At 37.9% G+C, this 20,516-nt stretch overlaps 1 pseudogene; it reads left to right on the plus strand.

Annotated features, from left to right (window-relative positions):
- The window catches only part of LOC118829923, a 123,154-nt pseudogene that overhangs the window by 33,479 nt on the left and 69,159 nt on the right, over positions 1–20,516 (plus strand).

A 20,516-nucleotide genomic window follows, 5' to 3' on the forward strand; every position in this document is an offset into this window, starting at 1 on the left:
ATCAAGCATACTCAAATATGTAGTAATTAAGATGTACAGCAGTAAATACATTATATGTATTATATATCACATACAAGGCACTTTTACATGGGAAATCTCTAACATTGTCTCCTAAACACACGTATAACTATATCTGATCTAATATCTGATATCTGAGAACTGATCTAATAGGTCTAGCTCTCCTGTCACTGACTGATCTCTCAGCTCTAGTTCATACCTGAACTAGTAGTTGGTATGGACCAACCCTTAGGATCACTATGGATTTGTATCTTTATGCCTAGGCTAACAGCCATTCCAGGTTGGCTATCAGTATTTTATAGCTCTATGGGTTGAATTGGTAGCCTAGGACTATATAGCAGCTTTGGCCATGAAAGTAGTTGTTTCTGACTTCAGTTCTCCTGCTCAGTAAGAATATATTGTTTCCTTCAGTGGATGAATCACCTTCAGTGTCCATATGTAGGTCTGAAAGCCTTTATATAACTCGTAGACAGGGTCTTCTCTTCAACTTTTTCTTAGGTGAGGGAACATCTTGTCTCTCCACCTGCTCATTAGAAATTCCAACTAATTCTCCTATGGACAATATGTGGTTGCAGTGAATAGTCTTGATAAAGCCACCTCCATTCTCTGGGGCTATTTTATAGACAGGTAGGTTGCCCAGTTTATAATTACTTTATATGGGTTAGTTTTCTATCAGTCAGCTAACCTGAGTCCCCTCAATGATAAATGGAGTCTCATCCCTCTTTTCCTCATACATAGAAATGGCAATGTCTCCACTATGCAAGTCCAACACTGAAAACCACTGGTTACATAGCAGACAATCAAGAGTATCTTGTACTTGTGGCATAGCATGCTGGTCCCCTTTAATCTTTTTGTTCAAAGTTTGATAATCAACATGTATTTGAATGTTTCCATTTTTTTAAAAGCACTACCACAACGAGTGCTTGGTTTTGTGATGATGCCATTAATCAGCATTTCTTTGAGATGGTTTCTGCAATGCTCCATCATAGACAGTCTCCTAGATCTTTTTTCTGAATGCTTGTGGATACTGTAGATCTCACCTCGAAGATATTCCACATCCCACTCATGCTTTGAGAACATTTCTGTCCTCCTGCATTTCCAGACTTTCCAGACTGAAATTATGCTTCTACTCTTGTGCTAATAGGAAGTCCCCAAAGTCAGATACCTCAGATCCAAGTCAGATGGTGAACATTTGGTTCTCCTGGGGTGTTCACTGGAAACTTTTGCTTCTCTCTTCTAAGGCTTGGCACATTCAGCATAGATAGTCAAAGGGTGCAAGTATTGAGTCCCAGTTTGCTGCTTCCTGTATCCCGCTAGAATTATTTCCAATCAGTGATGACACTCCTATGTATGTTGGAGTGTCTGGACATAACAGAGTCAGTGTCCACATTTTTGTTAACACCAACAACTTTCCTAGGAAAGTTCAAGCTCATCTCTAGGGCATTCGTCTTCGCCAAAGAGGAAAGAGTTCCATACTGATCAAATTTGGACAAGGGATTACATATAAAAACAATATTTAAAAATTAAATGATAAGGTTCTTAAGGGCAGAGACTGTCTTTTCCTTATTTTGGTATCTTTAGGGCTTAGCATAGTGCCTGGTGGGTAGTAGGAGCATAATAAATGCTTACTGGTTGATTGAAAAACAATGCTACTATCTCAATATGTGTAGAGAAAAAAGCTTTTGGTATAATACTTATTTTTATTAAAAGCCCTGCAATTTTGGGGGTGGGGAGAAGGGAAGAGAGATGGATTCTTTTTTATGATAAAATGTATCTACCTAAAACCAAAAGCAAGCACCACAGGAAATGGAGAATAAGAAGGTTTCCCAATAATTATAGTGATAAAGTAAGGACACTCATAGTGATATTAGCTAACGTATCTAGAAAGGCTATCAATACATATGACCAAAAAAATGTTGAAGACATAAGGGTGGACAATGAAGAGATAAAATCATCCATATTTGCTAATGACATTATCTACTGAGAAATCCATAAAGAGCATTAATTAGGACAATAAGCAGTTTCGATAAATATAATTAAAATGAGGAGTTAGGGGGAAATTTACTATGGACCAGGAGAATATAAAAAAGAGTTAAAATCATGCTATTAGACAAAGCAAAAACAAATATTTATGGCATAAAAAGTGATAAACAAGGGAAATATATTAGGTTGAAAGTAGCCATATATAGCAAACCAACATCAATATTAAACTTATATGTCCCAAATCCCTTAGCATATACTTACGTACAAAAATTCATAATTTCAAAAATAAAAATTAACTAAACTTTAAGAATACATATAATTCAATGATGGAAAGATGTTTCCATGCTCCTTTTTGTTTTGTTTAATATTAGTAGACAAAAGAGAAAATATAAAATTGAACAAATTGCTGGAGACACTAAAAGAATTTTTGACTTTTCTAAATAGGACTGGTTAAGAATACACTTATTTTTCAGAATTGTATAGATCATTCGCAAAAAAAAAATAGTCATATATTGGGGGAGAGAGATTTTATAAACAAATGTAATTGCACAAAAGACAGAAATGGTATGTATATCCTTAATAGAACATAACTCAACAAAAATAGTAAGCAGTTCAGGTGACACACAAAAAAGACACAGACCCCAATGGAGATTTGACAATGCAATGCTAACTAATGAGTTGGTTAAAAAAGATCATAGAAACATTGATTATGTGAAAGAAAATAATAATGATTAAACAATGAATCAAAATGTCAAGGATTTAGCTAATGTAGAATTCTGGAAGAAAATTATATTCCTAAAAACATTTATTAACATAATATAAATAGAAGATCAATGGAAAAATCTTTACTTCAATATAATTGATTTCCTCTGTAATTTTATTTACTTATTTTATGCATTTAAAAACATCATTCTGAAAAGAGGCCATAATGCTTAACCAGACTGCCAAAGCAGGCCATGATTATAGATAGATAGGTAGATAGATAGATAGATAGATAGATAGATAGATAGATAGATAGATAGACAGAGGACTCCTACTTTGGAAAGCAATTTAGGTTTATTTTAATCTAGCCCTTAAGCCCAGGGGTGGGGAACCTGCAGCCTAGAGACCACGTGTGGCCCTCTAAGTCCTCAAGTATGGCCCTTTGACTGAATCCAAACTTCACAGACCAAGTTTGGATTCAGTCAAAGGGCTGGACTTGAGGACCTAGAGGGCCACAAGTGGCTTTGAGGTCTCAGGTTCCCCACCCCTGCAAGCAAACCTGTCAATGTAACATTCTTGCCAAAGAGTAAGCCAACTTTTTCTTAACTACCTACAATGATGATGAAGCCTCAGGTTAACATTACAGATCTTTCACTAATGCTAAGTATTTTGTTTTAGGGAGATTCGAATCATTAGGGAGTATTTTCTTATTTTGGGACAAAACCTGACCTGCTATAATTTTCATTCACTGGTACTGATTCTGTAGCTGTTATTAATGTAAAATTTGGTCCCGTTCAAGGGTGTCATCTGAGGGATTAATTGTTAATTTCATAAAATACAATATTACAAGGCAAATTCATAGCATATCATCTAAGAAACTTCTAAAACTGCTATGTTGTGAAAGATGGCATACTTCTGCAATATAATCAAGAATTTTCTTGACAGGATATTGAATCCTTTTATGAAATTTAAATCTATGTGTCAATGAAAAGGCACTTTTGATAATTCCTTAATTGATGATATACATATATATATATACATATATATTATATATATATATACATATATTAATCTTAAGGAAAGCAAGGACAGTAACTATCATAGATTTTTAGAACCGCAGTCTGCCCCTCTATTTCCCTAGTTCAAGATCAAGGAAAAGTTTTTCTTCTATAGAACCTTTAAAAGCCAATAGGACTGACATAGTTTTTGGTAGACCCCAAAGGACGCATTTTAAATAGAGGTTCATTCAATTTATAATGAACAAACTCCATTCATTACTTCCTGAAAGTACTTGAAATATAGTTATTTTGTCTATAGTTTTCTAGATATAGTAGGATCTCAACCTTATCATTGGAGAAATGGTTTTGTCCATGTCACCAAGATGGGTAAGTAACAAATTGACCTTCAACATAATTCTATTGCAGTAAAAGCGAGTCTGGATATATACCAATTTAAAAATCACAATAGCATATGAGTAAAAGAAATCGTGGTGGGAGGGGAGGAGGGACAGTGTGCAGCCCTAAAGTCTCATTCTTCACATCAGTGGTATCAAACTCAAACAGAAATGGGGGCCACTCATCTCCACATAAAGATCCCTGTGGATCACATATTGACTTAGTTTTTAAATATCATGTTATATGTTTTATTGTATTGTTATCTATTTGTTAAATATCTATCAATTATATTTTAATTTGAATCATCACTGGAGGATACTGTAAGCCTCATGGCCTTTGGCTGTTTGTTTACATGTCTGGTTTAACATATATATATATATATATATATATATATATATATATATATATATATATATATATATAATGTATATGTATATGTGTATGTGTATGTATCTGTGCATACATATATGCATATATACATGTGTATATGTATATACACATATATATGTATATATGTATATTTTCCATTTTCAAGTATCATATGCCATTTCTCATTTTATTCTAGTTGCCATATGAAGTATGTAGGAGTAGGAATTTTTTATAAATATAAAACTAAAAATCTTTTTTTCTTTTTAAAACAAAAGACCTAAAGCAGAGAAACTTTCAGAAACTTATCCTAAGGTCTTAGGATAGTAGACTTAGAGAACAAAGTAAACAACAGAAAAAAAAGCTTAACTATTTCTAGTAAGTTCTTTTGCAAATCCCCTTCTCCCCACCCACCCTTAAAAACAATTGATGAAACAGATTTTGTTCTCTGGGTGAGATGTTTGGGACCAGGGACTGTGATATTTCTCTTTCTTGTAAACAAACTGCAACACAGGCTGATTAGAGATGAAGAGGGATGTTTGTAAAGGGGCAGGTTTATGGTTACATTGTTCTATGTCTGCCAGTTTGTACAATTACACCGCCAAAAAATAGTCCTCTTGGGTGGTTTTCCCCTTCCTCTCTTGTTTATAATGTCATGAAGATTATTACCAAGTTTTCTACTGATTTACTGCAAGTTAGTGTGAGACAAGAGAAGCTTTTCCAGAGTTTCCCCTCCAGCAGGAGGTTTGTATATATGAAATACCAGAAATTTCTAAGGAAGTCTGGGACTGGACTTGTTGCTTAAAATATTTAAAATGTACAAAGCAGCGTGTGTACAATATTATTGCACACTGCTTCCTCTCACTCCCATACCTACAAGAGAGAGAGGACAGTCAGTATTTGGTTGTTCTTAAAGAAAAAATATATAGTAATTTTTAAAAAGCAAACTAAACAACAAAACACATCAAATACATATCACACACACACAAACATTTATACACATGTGCTTCATGTAATTGAATAAAAACTGAAAAACAATGAGCCAAAAAAACCTAAGAAAGAGAAATCCATGCCTTTAATGTCTTAGACAAGTAGTTCTAAGATGATGATTATACTTAATAATAATAATAATAACATTTATATAATCATTTAAGTTTTGCAACGTGCTTTATATACATTTTTTCCTTCGATCCTTACAATAAAACTGTGAGATTTGTGCTTTTATCTCTACTTTTCAGATGAGAAACTAAGTGATTTGCCCAACGTCTGAAACTGAATTAGAACCCAGGTCTTCCTAGTTATATGTCTACTGATCTCTCCACTATGCCAACACACATATACATATGTATATGTATGCATATTTATGTATATTTTGAATGGTGAAGAGAATAGTAGATAAACATATTTACATATGTTCATATATGTATATGACTACATATGCATATATATATACATGTATACACATATATTATTCTAAGACTCATGACTTTATTGGTCTGGGACTTCCCTTTATGTTTCCTGATTACAAGCTTCCTGTATATTAGTAGGCAGTTTCATGATTTAATGTCAAGGAGGAAAAGTAATTACTTGGCTGTGAACCTTCTGGGCTCCTCTTGCCTCAAGCTGTTCAGACCCATCAAAGATTGTGCTCTAATGGTATACATAGTGTTTAAGAACCTGAGATCATATTTGCTAAGCCATCGGGGTAGGACTTCAGTGTAGGAGAGAGAAAACTCTCCAAAATACATCAAAAATGTATTAAGCATGGGTCTGCTCAATTCTGGGAGGCTCTATTCAATTGCTTCATGATAGTACCTAAAAGTGAATTTGCATTGCTGGATGTTTTCAAGCTTTGATAGGATCGCACCCTCTTTATCAAAAGGATGTTGTTTCCTTCTATATGTGGTATGACTCAGGTGACACTTGGTGTGATACGTAGGAATAATAAGCTGCTCTAGCTTTTGTCGGGCATCCCATTAGATTACATAAAGACAAGAAGTCACTTTACCCATTAACAAGAGTGTGTTTTATAACTTTGTCCACTGGCCCCTTTGACACCTGACCATGAAGTGCTTCCTATGTCCATTCAAAGCGCTCAAACCTCCCTAATAACTATCTAAATTAAAAAAAAAATGATCAGTGAAAAACCTTGACCTATCAGGTACAGAATTCATGTTAAGGGACAAACATTAACATGTTGCACTAACATTAATAATGCCGAATCTATGCCTGTAGGCCCCACCCTGTCTCTGAGATTTTTCCTCCTCTTTGTTAACCATTTCACATATTCATAAACATCATTCAATGGCCATCCAATCAATTTAAGATGTTAAACATAAAAAGGTAAGGCATCAGTATGTCTCCATGGGTGTTTCACTTGATAGCTCTGAATATCCTCTTGAATTTGTAGGTTGTGGAAAGGAAGGTTTCCAAATCGCAGATCCAGGCATGAACTTGAACAGTGAAAACAAGAGAACAAAGGGAAGAAAGATTGCCAGCAGGCCCTTAATTTCAGATGGTAAGATGTTTAGAATCTATTTGTGTTCAATCAGGCTACACTTGACTCTCCTTTTGGCTCCTAGGCTGAGCCAACCCTTCCGTTCCTGGTGTCAATAGATAGGAATACGTATCCCAGTGGCTTTTTGCTGGCTGGGGAGTTCCCAGCTAGAATGACAAAGTTTTCCCTGTTGTTGGGCAAAAGGCTAAGAAGCCTCTCAGGCTGCCATTGCAATGGTTACCCAATCCAATAGTCCTGATTCCCAAAATCAATTTCAGGCAGCCCTTTCTGCCTAAGCTTCAAGTAGCAGCAGCCAAGCATTCAACTACCTGACACTGTGAGGGGAAAAAAGGAAAAAAGAAAAGAAAAGATTTGAATCCCAAGGGCACATGAGGGAAAGGAAGGAAGGAAGGAAAATTCCATGTGGTTAAATCATAGCAATTATCACTCTTCTGTCCTCTTGGGCAGCATCATACCATATGGTTTGTACCTTTCCACAAGGCAATGGAGGAGCCATCTCAAATTCCTCTATGTTTAGACGTCTGGGGTGAAATGAAGATGGGCAGAAATGTTCTGCTATCCATTTGTTGACAAAGATTTTGTCTTTTGCCTGAGGACAGATCTCAATCCGGAACAGATAAAGGAGTCTGGCCTGGGAGCTAAATATTTAAGTAAGGTCTAAGGAGGTTTTCAAGTAAAATATAATAGACAGCATAGCACATTTTAGCCCTAGTGCTAAAATGAGACAGCCCTCTACCCTCTAAAAACCCATGATACAATATAAGGATAACATGGATAAGACCTTTCTGTGTAAGCCACTGTCTTCTATGCAATTTGCCTCATTTCAACAGCCAAACAAAATGTGGTGCTTGCTGGTGATTGACTGAAGTTCAGCTTTAATGAGATCTAATGAGTATTTATTGTTGCATAGATAGAAAAGAGGAGGATGGAGAGAAATAGCTGAGAGGAGCAAAGAAAAATAAAGAGCAAGAATTTAAAAAATGACACTGAGCAATAGACAAATATCCCCCCCCCCGCACACACACACACACACACACACACACACACACACACACACACACTCTTACCATTCTCTCAATTCTCTTGGCAAAGCTTCAGGCATTTAGTGATGGTCCAGAGTCGTCACTCAAAAGAAAATTGCCTCAGCTGGATGGATTTCAGTGACTCTTTCAAGTAACTTTCTCTCTAATCCTCATCTACCTCCCAACTCTCTCAGAAAGAAAATGTAGAAATGTAGGTACTTTCTGCAGTTTGCTAGGACAGAGTGTTCAAGTGACAGTTCTAACATTTCATATCTCCAGGAAGTCCCGTCAAGGGGACTGTGTGTAAAAGAATGCCAGTATCTTTTTTACTAAGTCTATTGGATTCATCTTGGAGAAAAATAAAACTAAAGGACCCTTATGGAAACACTATAAGGCGAGGAAACTCGGTAAAAAAATGATTGTCGACTGCTTCCTAGCTTAGCTCTGCCCTAAATGTTGTGGGAAATACCAAGGCATAAAACATTGTCCCTGCCCTCAAGCAGGCTACAACAAATATCAGCAGATAAGACTAATAAATAAAACATCAGGTGAAAATGCCAAGAAGTACCAAACTGTGGACATACAATTGTAAGCTATAGTATAGACTATAAAAGAGATGTGATGTCAGATAAAGATTCCTAGTCTTGATGTCAGAAAACATGGGTTCAAATTTCTTATTTGCCGTGCACAAGACAGGTGCCTTTGATCAAGGCCCATTACGTATAATCTCAGAATCAGAAGTGACCTCCGACGTCATCTTATCCAAATCACAATTGAATAAGAATCTTTTCTATGAAATACACATAAAGGCATCACTGAATGTTTTCTTAAAGACCTCCAGTAATAAGAGAAACCCACAGTCTCTCAGGGTCACCTATTCAATATTTGGATAGCCCTAATTATGATGAAAATTTTATTGATGGCAAGTTAAAATTCACCTCTTTGCAACTTCCAGTGATTTTTCCTAATTGTTCCCTCTGAGTCCGAACAAAGCCAATCTAAGTGCTCCCACATTACAGGCCATGAAATACTTTATTGTTCTCACCTTCTACCACCACCACCCCAAGTCTTTTTTCTCCCCAAAGTATTCCTAGTTCCTTCAAGCATTTGCCACACGGCATGTATTCAAGGCCCTTCCTTCACCATCTCAGGTTCTAGTCCTATGGATATTACCCAGCTTGTCAATATCTTTCCTACAAGGTGGTGCCCCAAACTGAAACTGACACTCTAGATAAGGTCTGACCATGAGCAGGTACAGCCGGTCCATCATCTCCAAAGTACTAGAAAACTATGTCTCTGCCTGTATATTGGTCTCGACTTCTACGTCTCACTAATGAGTTACAATCAGCTTGCAGTCCACTAACATGCCCAGATATTTTCAGATATACTGTTGTTTGCAAAGAAAAATAAACAGTAAGAAGAAGAAAAAAATGACAATGTGCAATAGACAAAATACTTGTCTCTGATACAAACTAGCTGTGTGACCCTAGACAGGTCACTTAGTAGTTCAGGGACTCAGTAAGACTCTCTAAGAGCATTTAGTCCTATGATAATAGTTAATAGGGAGTTTTCTCAACAGTAACTCCACACATTAATGGAATCAGAAGTTAGGACAAACCATATTCACAAAAAATATACAACATAGCATTTGTATTCTCTCAATAATTATTAATTAAACACAGAGTGGGATAGTGGAATAGCACAGGAATTAGAATAAATTCTACCTCCAAAATCCATCAATATCAGGAATATCACTTAGGGGCTGTGTGACTTTTAGCCATCACTCTTCCTCTCTGAGCTTCAGTTGCATTTTCTGTGAAATAATAGCAATAAACACATTTCTCACTAACAAGGTAGGTGTGAGAATGAAATGAGATAATGCATATAAGGTTCTTAGTAACTGTAAAGTACTGTAAATGTGAGGAATTTATATCATATTGTAAAATCTTCTTTGTGAACGATCTACCTGTAAATCCATATAGACCCTGAAGAATGTGACCCGTCTGAAAATATCTTTTCATGAATCAGCTTCTTTTCCTTTACAAACTGGGTCTCCCTCTCTTGTGTCTGCTAAGAAAGGCTACTCGTGCCCAGTTAAACTCTAATCATTACTGGAATTTGGACCTTGTTTGTTGTTGAGCTAGGCCAGATTTGACCGTACTTAGGCAACTTGGTGGCGTCTCCAGCTAACGCCAAACTTAGTGTGGGCACGTGATTGGCTTAGTCTGTTGTAGCTCAGAACTCCCAGGCTCAAAAGATGGGCCTGCCTCCCTGGAAGCAGGGATTATAGGCATGTGCCATTGTGCCTGGTGGCCATGGCTTTAAACAAATTAAAATTCTGCTTACCTTATGCTAGATTCACTTTAACATTTTCATCTCTCACTACCAGCCCACATGTTAGTTTGTATCTTGACACATTCCTCAAACATTATCTAATGGTTTAATGGATTGGGCAGAGCTAATGCCATAGGTTTCCATATAGTGGGACAGTTTATATCAAAAAAAAGGTCATTAAAAGTCATAGAAGAAAACCATTTGGTGATAGGATGATAATACTCAGGTGCAGCATTTCAGTATAGTTCAGCAGAACAAGATTTCACAAGTATATTTTGTTCTTTCTATAGCCAGCATACAGGTTCTAATTTGTCAGCTGTGCTGAGTTTTGATACAACCTGAATGATGAAAAACATTGATGTAGCCTGTAGGCAAAACAAAAGCTACTGGAATCAATAAAACCGAACACCCACTTAAGTCAGGGACACGCCGCAGTGAGTGGGGGAGATGGAATGCTCGAGGAGACCGGTAATAAACAATAAGTAAGGTGGATATGGATCTGTTGACAAGATTTTCCAAGTATTTGGCCTCCCCTGACATTCTCCCTCTCTCCCATTCATTCATATAAGTTTTATATATCTCTTTATTCATGTTTTCATTTTTTCTTTAATGTGTTCCATGTCTTTCCTCTGTATCAAAGTTCGAGAGAAACTCCTTGCTGACCTTAGAACATGAATCAGCTCATTAAGGACCCAAGCATTCTGGAAAACAATTTTAATTTCTGTAAATAGTGTCTAAAATATCTGCACCCTTTAACCCACACATTCCACTGCTAGGCATATCCCTCAAGACAACCAAACACAAAAAGTAAAGACCTACAGACAAGAAGAAATTTGTATATTTTTTTATCTTTCTATCTTTCCCAGTGTCTCACTCCTCCTGGTCTACTTCTTACCCTCACTATGACCTTCTGTTCCTCTGACCCTTGGTATTCTCCCAAGTCTTCAAATCTTCTCTGTCTATTCTGGTCTCCTTCACCAACTTTGACCACTTGCAAAGCAGTTCAACTGTACACTGTCTTCAATCTCTAAGCTCTTGTTCACTTATCCTTTCTTGGATCGTGTCTTACCACACCCTCACCATGGATTTTTCCCACAATCTATCTCTCTTGTACCTACTCACATGTTGTTAAACAGAAAGGGAGGATAGAATTAGATTGCCCCTATTAGGAATTTATCCTAACAAATCTCAAGTGTGCTCTCATTATAGTGACGTAAGTCTAGTACTCCTCCCTAACTGATTTACTTTTACAGTCAATATAGTTGATTTCTATGCATTTTCTTCTCACCATAAGATTCCCCTTCAGCCCTCTCTGCTGAGGACCTTATACTCTCCCCCCAAAATGGAGGTCATCCAAAAGTTCCCTCATTTCCTATTTTCTTCCTCTCCTATTCCCTTCAAGCTCTTCTTCCCCCAGGATCTCCTCCCTAATTCTAATGTGTCAGCATCTAATGATAAGGCAGTTCTTTTGCATGCTAAGGCTGACCCATCTACTTATATTCTTGATATTGTCCCCTACCATATTCTCTAGATGGGGGGAAGGGTCCCTCCACCATCCTCTCTACTCTCTCCTTGATTTTTTCAATCTCTTCATTTTTCAATAATGTCTGATTCTGCGTGCTGCCATTCACGGTTTTCTCAGCAAAAATGTTGGACAGGTTTGCTATTTTCTTCTCCAGCTCATTTGACAGATGAGGAACTGAGGCCAACAGAGTTAAGTTACTTGCTCCAGGTCAAACAGCTAGTAAGTGTCTGAGGCCTGATTTAAACTCATGAAGATGAGTCTTTCAGACTGCTACTCCACCTAGCAGCCTGGGCACCATCTGGCTGCCACTAACTCCTTCTTGCTACCCAAAAACCATAGACTGTCATTGAGCTGAACAAACATGCCCACCCACCCTATCCAGGTACACTGAGAAGAGTTCCTCATAAACATTTTGTAATATTTTTATTTTTGTGAACTTAAAAATCATAAACAAAAACATTTAAAAACACAAGAAGACAAAACAATGCACAAGAAAGAGAATTTCTATTGCATAGAGTTTGCTTTTGAAGAAATATGTATGTAAATATAGGATAAAATCAACATTTCTCTATCTGTTAATCTCATTCTGCACATTTTTGGGGGGAGGGGCTTTTTATATTAAAAATTGTTTTAATGAGGCTATTTTTTGCCCCTTTTATTACCCACTACCCTATACCATCCTTAAAATAAAACTCACCTTGTAACAAATGTATATGTTAAAGTAAGACAAATCAATAGGTTGACAATGTTAATTGACCATGTAAACATTGACCATGTCAAGAAGACATATCTCCATGGGGCAGCTAGGTGGTAGAGTGAATAGAGCACAGGCCCTGGAGTCAGGAGGACCTGAGTTCAAATCCGGCCTTAGACACTTGACACACTTAATAGCTGTGTGATATTGGGCAAGTCACTTAACCCCAATTGCCCTGCCTTCCCCCCTCCAAAAAAATAAAAAGGAATACATATCTCTGGTAGAGTCAAGATGGCAGCTTGGATGCAGCAACTCAGCCCAACTCTCCCAAAATTTCCATCCAAACCACTTTAAAGTAATGCCTCAAGTCAAATTTCAGAGGATCAGTCAACCAAAGATTGGGGCAAGACATTTTTCCACCCTAAGACAACTTAGGAGGATGGTAGATGTCTATGATACTGAGGTAAAGGCTGGCCTAGAGTGCATGTGGTAGAAGCACCAGTGGTCAACATTAATAGCAGCTAAAATAAGGTCAGCAGCAGCAGCTTTGGGAGCTCTCAGCCCAGAGAGGGTAATGGGGTTAGAGAGCTGGTTAAAAAGAGATTACAGAGGACCCTATGCTGACACTGGGTGCAACTGACACTGATTGGCATTTCTATTGCCCATATATAGTTCTGGGTCTCAGTTCTAGGGTGTAGAAGAACACTTTTGGTCAGTCATAAGGGAGTAGGGGGCAGGGTGACACTTTCAGGGCAGAAAGGAGCACTCTGCTTACAGCAGCAGGAAAGCAAAAGACCTGGTCACACTTCCAGGGCCACGGAGCACAGGAGACCTTCCTGGGTAGACAGTTAGAGCAGAGACCAGGAAAGCAGACATACAGCTTCCAATTACAAAAACTTGAAATCATGGAAAATTTGCAGATCCCGAGAACTTATTCTGAAAACAGCAGCACATACAAAGCTCAAAGACTGGGACAGAGACCCCCCCACCCCGCCCCCACGGTAGAACAGCACAACTTTAAGTTCAAAGTCAAGAAATAAGCAGAGAAATGAGGAAACAACAATGAGGAAACAACTTGATCATTAAAAGGTGCTATGGTGGCAAAGAAGGGGAAGATATAAACTCAGAAGACAACTACGTGAAAAACAGCTACAACCCAATCCTCAAAGAAAAATACTAATGAGACACAGGTTCAAAAAGGATTCCTACAAGCATTAAAGAAAGAGAAAAGATGGGAAAAATGATACATTAATGCACTGTTGGTGGAGTTGTGAACTGATTCAACCATTCTCTGGAGCAATTTGGAACTATGCACAAAGGGCTTTAAAACCATACATACCCTTTGACCTAACAATACCACTACTAGTTCTGTGTCCCAAAAGTAACCAAAAAAAATTCACAAAAAGGAAAAGGGCCTAAATGTACAAAAATATTTATAGTAGCTCTTTTCTGGTGGCAAAGAATTAGAAATTGACGGGATGTCCATCAATTGGAGAATGGCTGAACATCCTGTGGTATGTGATTATGACGGAATACTATTATACTATATGAAGTGATAAGCAGGATGCTCTCAGAAGAACCTGGAAAGACCTCCATGAGCTGATACAAAATGAAATGTACCGTGTACAAGGTAACAGCAACATTGTAAAACGATCAGCTGCGAACGACAGCTGTTCTGAGCAACACAATGATCCAAGACAACTCTGAAGGACTTGTGATGCAAAATGCTAACCATCCCAAGAGACAGAACTGATGGTCTCTGAATATAGATTGAAGGGTATTTTTTTTTTACTTTATTTTTCTTGAGTTTTTTTTTGTCTGTTTTCTTTCACGACATGATGTAGTAGCACTTTGGATTTGAACATCTTTCCCACCCATTAATAGGCCATGTGACCTGCTTATGTCACAGGAAGCTTAAGACATATGTGGTGGGAGGAGCTTCCTGACAGGAAAAAGAAGCTATGTCCCAGGAAATGCTGAGAGAGAGAGAGAGAGAGAGAGAGAGAGAGAGAGATGCAATGGCTGCTAATGGCTGCCCTCGTGATGGTTAGAAATGAACAGGCTGACTTAGCTGTATTGTGAGTTTGTTTTGGGGCAGGGGTCAGAGAGGTTTTGGGATGGTGAGGCTCCATGTTGTGATATTGTGTATTGAATGCTTTACTGCTGTGCTAGACTGGATAAATGGATTCTGGCATCTGGTTTTCTGGTGTCCGAACAAATGGTTTACTTCTTCCACCTTCTATGTGGAGAGTCTCATATACTTTGCGACATAGAACTACATAGGCATCTTGACAATCATCACCTACGTTGTTATCATTGCCTTACTGTTTCACATGACTATTATGGATGTTTTTCATGACTACACATATAACCTTTGTCGAATTGTTTGCCTTCTCAATGAGAGAGGGTGAGAAGGAAGAAAGAAAGAAAGAATTGGGAACTTAAAGTTTTCAAAACAAATGCTAAAAATTGTTTTTACATGTAACTGGGGAAAATGAAATGCTAAATTTAAAAAAAAGAAAAAAGGAATGGCAGAGGAAAATGGGAAAAGTAATGAGAATGATACAATAAAATTATGAAAAAGAAATAAACAGCTTGGTAAAAGAAACCCATTCCCAAGTACTGAAGAAAATAACATCTTAAAAAACATACAATTTACCTAACAGTAAAAGAACATGATTTTTTAAATTTTGTTTTCATATTTTTAAATAATATTTTATTTTTCCCCAATTATATACCAATAAAAATTTTTAGCATTCATTTTTGCAAGATTTTGACTTCCAACTTTTTTTCCTCCCTCCTTCCTTCCCCTCCCATTTCCTGAAAAAGACAGGCAGCGTGATTTAGTTTATACATATGCTACCACATAAAACACAGTCCATGTTCATCAGTGGTGGATGAAGAAACAGATCAAAAGGAAATAAAGCCATGAGAAAGAATAAAGTGAAAAAAATTATGATTCAATCTGCATTCTGAGTCGATCAATTATTTATCTGGATATGGATAACATTTTCCTTCATGAGTCTTTTGTCTTGGATCATTGTGTTGCTGAGAAGAGTTGAGTCATTCATAGTTCATCATCACACAATGTGGCTGATACTGTTTACCATGTTCTCCTGGTTCTACTCATTTCACTTTGCATCAGTTTGCGCAAGTATTTCCAGGTTTTCCTGAAATGTACCTGTTTATTGTTTATTATTGCGCAATAGTATTCCATTGCATTCATATACCATAGCTTCTTCAGCCATTACCCAATTGATGGGCATCCCCTTAATTTCTAATATTTTTCACCACAAAAAGGGCTACTATAAATATTTTTGCACAGATAAGTCCTGTTCCTCTTTTATTATCTCTTTGGGATACAGACCTGCTTGAGGTATTTCTAGATCAAAGAGTATGCACAGTTTGGTGGCTCTTGGGTCATAGTTCTAAATTACTCTCCAGAATGGTCAGATCAGTTCTCAACTCCACCAACAATGCATTAGTTTTCCAATTTCCCCCATCAACTCCAGCATTTATCATTTTCTTTTTTTGTCATATTAGCCAATCAGATTTGTATGAGGTGGTATTTCAGAGTTCTTTTAATTCACAATTCTCTAATCAAAATGATTTAGAGCACTTCTTCATATGCCTATAGATTACTTTGATTTCTTCTTCCAAAAACTGCCTATTCATATTTGTTGACCCTTTATCAATTGGGGAATGGCTTGTGTTCTCACAAATTTGAGTCAGTTTTCTATATGTTTTAGAAATGAGGCCTTTATCAGTGACACTTGCGACAAAGACTGTTTCCCAGCTTTCTGCTTTCCTTCTAATCTAGTTGCATTAGTTTTGTTTGTACAAAAGCTTTTCACATTAATATGCTCAAAATTATCTATTCCACATTTCATAATGCTCTCTGTCTTTTGTTTGGTGATGAATTCCTCCCCTCTCCTTAGATCTGACAGGTAGGATATTCCTTGCTCTTCTAATTTGATTGCTTCATTGTCTATGGTACTTTTTAACAAGATGTAGTTTTCTTTCTTCTGTCTTTTAATTAGGTCTGTTTCTTGTTTTTACTTTGTCTAAGATCGGGATTGCTGCTCCTGCTTTTTTTTTTTTTTTTTGGCCCCTGATTCAGTGGGAAACCTTTGACTTTTTATTTATTTATTTATTTATTTTTTACCAGATTAAATTTAAATTTATTTAACATATTTAATTTTCAGCATTGATTTTCACAAGAGTTTGAATTACAAATTTTCTCCCCATTTCTACCCTCCCCCCACTCCAAGATGGCATACATTCTGGTTGCCCTGTTCCCCAGTCAGCCCTCCCCTCTATCACCCCCCGCCCCTCATCCCCTTTTCCCTTCCTTTCTTGTAGGGCAAGATAAATTTCTACGCTCCATTGCCTGCATATCTTATTTTCTAGTTGCATGCAAAAACTTTTTTTTTTTGTTTTTGAACATCTGTTTTTAAAACTTTGAGTTCCAAATTCTCTCCCCCCTTCCCTTCTCACCCACCCTCCCTAAGAAGTCAAGCAATTCAACGTAGGCCACATGTGTGTCATTATGTATAACCCTTCCACAATACTCATGTTGTGAAAGACTAACTATATTTTGCTCCTCCCCAACCCATCCCGCTTTATTGAATTTTCTCCCTTGACTCTGTCCCCTTTTCAAAGTGTTTGTTTTTGGTTACCTCCACGCCCATCTGCCCTCCCCTCCATCATCCCCCCCCTTTTATTTTTTTTATCTTCCTCCCTCTTCTTTCCTGTGGGGTAAGATACCCAATTGAGTATGTATGGTATTCCCTCCTCAGACCAATTCTGATGAGAGCAAGGTTCACTCATTCCCCCCTCATCCGCCCTCTCCCCTCCTCCCACAGAACTGCTTCCTCTTGCCACCTTTATGTGAGATAATCCACTCCATTCTATCTCTCCCTATCTCCCTCTCTCAGTATGTTGCTCTCTCATCCCTTAATTTGATTTTATTTCTTTTAGATATCTTCCCTTCATCTTCAATTCACCCTGTGTCTGCTCTCTCTCTCTTTATATATATATATATATATATATATATACATATATATATGTATATACACACACACACAGATATAGACATACATACACATTCACTTATATATATATACATAAACATATATATATGTACATATATATATATATGCATATTCTCTTCAGCTACCCTAATACTGAGGTCTCATGAATCATACATGTCATCTTTCCATGTAGGAATGTAAACAAAACAGTTCGACTTTAGTAAGTCCCTTGCAATTTCTGTTTCTTGATTACCTTTTCATGCTTCTCTTGAATCTTGTGTTGGAAAGTCAAATTTTCTATTCAGTTCTGGTCTTTTCACTGAGAAAGCTTGAAAGTCCTCTATTTTATTGAAAATCCATATTTTGCCATGGAGCATGATACTCAGTTTTGCTGGGTAGGTGATTCTAGGTTTTAATCCTAGCTCCATTGACCTCCAGAATATCGCATTCCAAGCCCTTCGATCTCTTAATGTAGAAGCTGCCAGATCTTGGATTATTCTGATTGGGTTTCCACAATAATCAAATTGTTTCTTTCTGGCTGCTTGCAGTATTTTCTCCTTGATCTGGGAGCTCTTGAATTTGGTGACAATATTCCTAGGAGATTTCTTTTTGGGATCTATTTGAGGAGGCAATCGATGGATTCTTTAAATTTCTGTTTTGCCCTATGGCTCTAGAATATCAGTTCTCCTTGATTATTTCTTGAAAGATGATATCTAGGCTCTTTTTTTGATCATGGCTTTCAGGTAGTCCAATAATTTTTAAATTATCTCTCCTGGATCTATTTTCCAGGTCAGTGGTTTTTCCAATGAGATATTTCACATTGTCTTCCATTTTTTCATTCCTTTGGTTCTGTTTTATAATATCTTGATTTCTCATAAATTCACTAGCTTCCACTTGCTCCAATCTAATTTTTAAGGTAGTATTTTCCTCAGTGGTCCATTGGACCTCCTTTTCCATTTGGCTAATTCTGCCTTTCAAGGCATTCTTCTCCTCATTGGCTTTTTGGAGCTCTTTTGCCATTTGAGTTAATCTATTTTTTAAGGTGGTGTTTTCTTCAGTGTATTTTTCAGCATTTTTTTGGGTCTCCTTTGGCAAGTCATTGACTTGTTTTTCATGGTTTTCTCACATCCTTCTCATTTCTCTTCCCAATTTTTCCTCTACTTCTCTAACTTGCTTTTCCAACTCCTTTTTGAGCTCTTCCATGGCCTGGGACCAGTTCATGTTTTTTCTTGGAGGCTTTTGTTGTAGGCTCTATGACTTTGTTGTCTTCTTTAGGCTGTATGTTTTGCTCTTCTTTGTCACCAAAGAAAGAATCCAAAGTCTGAGACTGAATCTGGTTGTGTTTTCGCTGCCTGGCCATATTCCCAACCAACTAACTTGACCCTTGAGTTTTTCAGTGGGGTATGACTGCTTGTTGACCAATGAGTTCTATGTTCCATGTTTGGGGGGGAGGTGCCAGCTCTGTCACACCAGTACTCCTCCTTCCCCAAGAACCCCCAACCGGGACTGGGCTTAGATCTTCAGCAGGCTGTGCACTCCTGCTCTGATCTGCCACTTAATTCCTCCCACCAGGTGGGCCTGGGGCCAGAAGCAGCAGCAGCTATAGCTGCCCCACCTCCGCTGCCCCCAGGGGAAGCCGAACCATGAACTCCTTCCACTCCCGCAGCTTTTCCCACTAACCTTCTCCGCTGTCTTTGGTGTTTGTGGGTTGAGGAGTCTGGTATCTGCTGCAGCTCACTGATTCAGGGTGCTAGGGCCCCTTCTGCCTGGCTTCTGATCTGGATGGTCCACGCGGCTCAGGCTGGGTTCTGCTCCACTGCATTCCCAGCTCCCAGCTCCGTGTGGGATAGACCTCACCCAGAGACCATCCAGGCTGCCCTGGGCTGGAGCCCTGCATCCCTTCTGCTGTTTTGTGGGTTCTGCAGTTCTAGAATTGTTTCAGAGCCATTTTTATGGGTTTTTGGAGGGACTTGGTACGGAGCTCATGCTAATCCCTGCTTTCCAGCCGCCGTCTTGGCTCCACCCCCAACCTTCCCTCCTGCTTTTTTTTACTTCAACTGAAGCTATTCTCCTCCAGCCCCTTACCTCTGCATCCCTCTCTTCTTCAAATGTGTTTCTTGTAAGCAACATCTTGTAGGATTGTTTGTTTGTCTTTTTAATCTACTCTGGTATTCATTTCTGTTTTATGGGAAAGTCCATCCCATTTACATTCACAGTTATGTGAGTTATACTCCCTGTGTTTTTCCCTCCACCCTATTCTTCCTCCTATTTGCCTTCTCTTTCCTTTCACCCTTTCCCACCTCATGAGGGTTTTGCTTCCCAGATCTGCCCTCCCTTATATCAGTCCCCCCGCAACCCCTTTCCTTAATCTCCTTTCCTGCAACTTCCCTCTTGGGTAAGGTAGATTTCTATATTTAACTGATTATGTATATCAGTGTAGTCCAAAATATACCCCTGCCTATAAGCATAGAAATTTACATAAATGCTTTAGTAAACGAAGCGGAGCTACCACAGAGCTCTCACTAAAATGGCAAATGAAGATATGTTGTCTATTGTTTCAATAAAAACCTAAGGTTGGGCAGCCCTGGTGTATATTACACCCTCTTTAAGCCAATACTGATGAAAGCAAGGTTCAAGCAATGTCCATCACCACGACCACCTGCCATGGTGCTGTCTTCCCTGATGTTTTCACTTCCACTGTAAAAGGTCTTTCTTACCTCTTCAGGTGAAATGATTTACTGTGCTGTACCTCTCCCTTCTGTCTGCATATTTTATACTCTTCTTTCTCATCCCTTAGTAATTTTTTTTATTCTTTCAAGTTCACTTTATACCTATATTGTCTGTCTATGTCTGTACTGTTAGTGATACAGTTTTTAAGAGTTTCAGGTATCATTTTCCCATATAAGGGCACAAACAATACAGCTCCA

The sequence above is a fragment of the Trichosurus vulpecula genome, chromosome 8 (assembly GCF_011100635.1).
Source record: "Trichosurus vulpecula isolate mTriVul1 chromosome 8, mTriVul1.pri, whole genome shotgun sequence".
Taxonomy (NCBI): Eukaryota; Metazoa; Chordata; class Mammalia; order Diprotodontia; family Phalangeridae; genus Trichosurus; species Trichosurus vulpecula.